The sequence below is a fragment of the Alosa pseudoharengus genome, unplaced genomic scaffold (genome assembly GCF_046254945.1).
Source record: "Alosa pseudoharengus isolate Yale_2024_CS ecotype anadromous, Long Island Sound unplaced genomic scaffold, YU_APseudo_1.1 YU_APseudo_1.1_scf_16, whole genome shotgun sequence".
NCBI lineage: Eukaryota > Metazoa > Chordata > Actinopteri > Clupeiformes > Clupeidae > Alosa > Alosa pseudoharengus.
Genome location: NW_027468630.1, coordinates 26731465 through 26733964, shown reverse-complemented (window position 1 = coordinate 26733964; position 2500 = coordinate 26731465).

Here is a 2500-nt window from a genome sequence, read left to right as displayed (position 1 = left end):
TGCATAGTAGCCACTATGCTACACAACTACACTACCACCACAACTCCTGCCTATACTCTATACTAGGTGGGTGTCCCACCTGTGCTGTGCAGAGTATTCTTGGATGGATATGCAGTTAAAGACAAGTCTCAGATTCCAATAAATCAATGGCTTCAAGTCGACTCTTTTAGGGCTCCATCAGCTCCCATTCCTTTGAGTGCACATCTGCTGTGCTCGTTGGAGACATGGCACTGATAGTAGGATCCTATTGATTTCTGCATGAGGACAAATGAACAATGTAAAAATCAAATGTATTCTTTATCACACACACACACACACACACACACACGCACATACGGTTGCACGCACACACTGGAGGTCACTAAGGTTTTAATTCTCAGATGTTTGATTTGGAATGTTGAGAGGAGTGAAACCATATGTGTGTGTGTGTGTGTGTGTGTGTGTGTGTGTGTGTGTGTGTGTGTGTGTGTGTGTGTGTGTGTGTGTGTGTGTGTGTGTGCGCGTGTGTGTGTGTGTGTGTGTGTGTGTGTGTGTGTTATATGAGGAGAGTTATGTTTTGTGTTTTGTCCTGAGGGCTCTCCAGCAGAAGCTGTCCAACATTGCATATGGGCTGTTGCTTCTCTCCGACAGATGGTGCAAAGCTCTGTATAGCCAGAACAGAACCAGTACCTGTTCCCAGCAAATCAATCACAGACAAACACACACACACACACACACACACACACACACACACACACACACACACACACACACAAACATACAAACAAACAAACAAACACAAACACACACACACACATACACACACACACACACAAACACACGCACACACACACACACGCACACTCAGTCCCACATAACAAACAGTACACAGCACATAGAAAAAACACTAAAAAATACTCTGAGACACACACACACACACACACACACACACACACACACACAAACATACAAACAAACAAACAAACACAAACACACACACACACATACACATACACACACACACACACAAACACACGCACACACACACACACGCACACTCAGTCCCACATAACAAACAGTACACAGCACATAGAGAAAACACTAAAAAATACTCTGAGACACACACACACACACACCCACACACACACACACACATACACACACACTTTAAGATACAGATAAATGTGTTTTTAAACAAACCCAAAGTGCATGGGCCCAGCTGTCTAAGTCCCCATCTCCCTCTGCACTCCCCTCCCCTCAGATCTCCTCTTCGGGTCCTTCCTCACGCCGTGACTTTAATGCCTTCAATTAGGTGGCAGTGAACATGCCTGCCTTAAAAAAAAGGCCCGTGGTCTCCCCCAAATCCCATTAGCGGGCTGGGTTGGCTCTTTAGTGTGTTGGTGGCAGCAGTGCAGACTGGGCGCAGGGTTGGCACGCCTGGTATGGGGAAGTGCTCGGCAAACAGAGCCTACTCATTATGGCACTGGAGCACGCTGCCAGGGCCATTATGCCCACCGCTGCCAACTCTCAGGATAATCCCTCACCCCCACCGTTACCCCCCCCCCACTCCAACCCACCCTCTCAATGCCCCCACCGTTACCCCACCACCCCAACCCCTCAAGTCCACCAAGTGCACCCACCCCTCTCCCTAAAACCATGCTCTCTCTCTCTCTTTTTTTCTCTCACTTTTTCTCTCTCTCTCTCACTCCATTCCTCTCTCACTCTCTCTCACTCTATCTCTACCTCTCTCTCTTTCTCCTTTATTCCCTCTTTGTGACTTAAATTTAATTTAATTGATTCATTCATTGGTGTGTCGTGTTTTAGTAAAAACAAGTGTTTTTAGCATAACATAAGCAAATAGTCCTCTATCAGTGCCTTCCTGCCCAATCATCTCTCATCCCCTGTTCTTTATTCTTTTTGGCCTGTAGAAATGATAATCTATCCTTTGTCATCCTGTTCTGTAGAAATTATAATCTGTTCTTTGTTCTCTTCCTGTTCTATAGTAATAATAATCTTGTAAATGTTACATGATGATGCATGTGTTGAGTGAGGTAGCGGGTGCACCCATGCAGGAAATAGATGTTTGATAGTGTGATCTAGTTTATGTATGAGACATCCTGTCTTTTACATTCATCTGCTCTCTCCTCTCTGATCCTTATCTCTCCCAGTCTCATCTGCTAATAAATAAAAGACGACTCTGTCAAACAAACAGACCTGGATATGAGGGTACATTACATTTATAAAGCACTTTTGTGTAAAACATACCCCCCTATGAAACGATGCTTTCTGTTTCTGCCAATTCGCTCAGACTTGGTCAGCTGCTTTGTCTGCTTGTGTTGCCCAGGGCTGGTCTCTACTGGTCACAAGACTAGCCATAGAAGATGTGAGCGATCTGAGACTAGCCTGGAGAAGCATGTGTGGTTTGAAACACACAGGGAGGAGGGTCGATGTCTGTGCCTGGGAGGTAAGACATGGAAAACAGCAGGAGCCCCAGATGACCTGTAGAGTAGAGGTCAGTGGC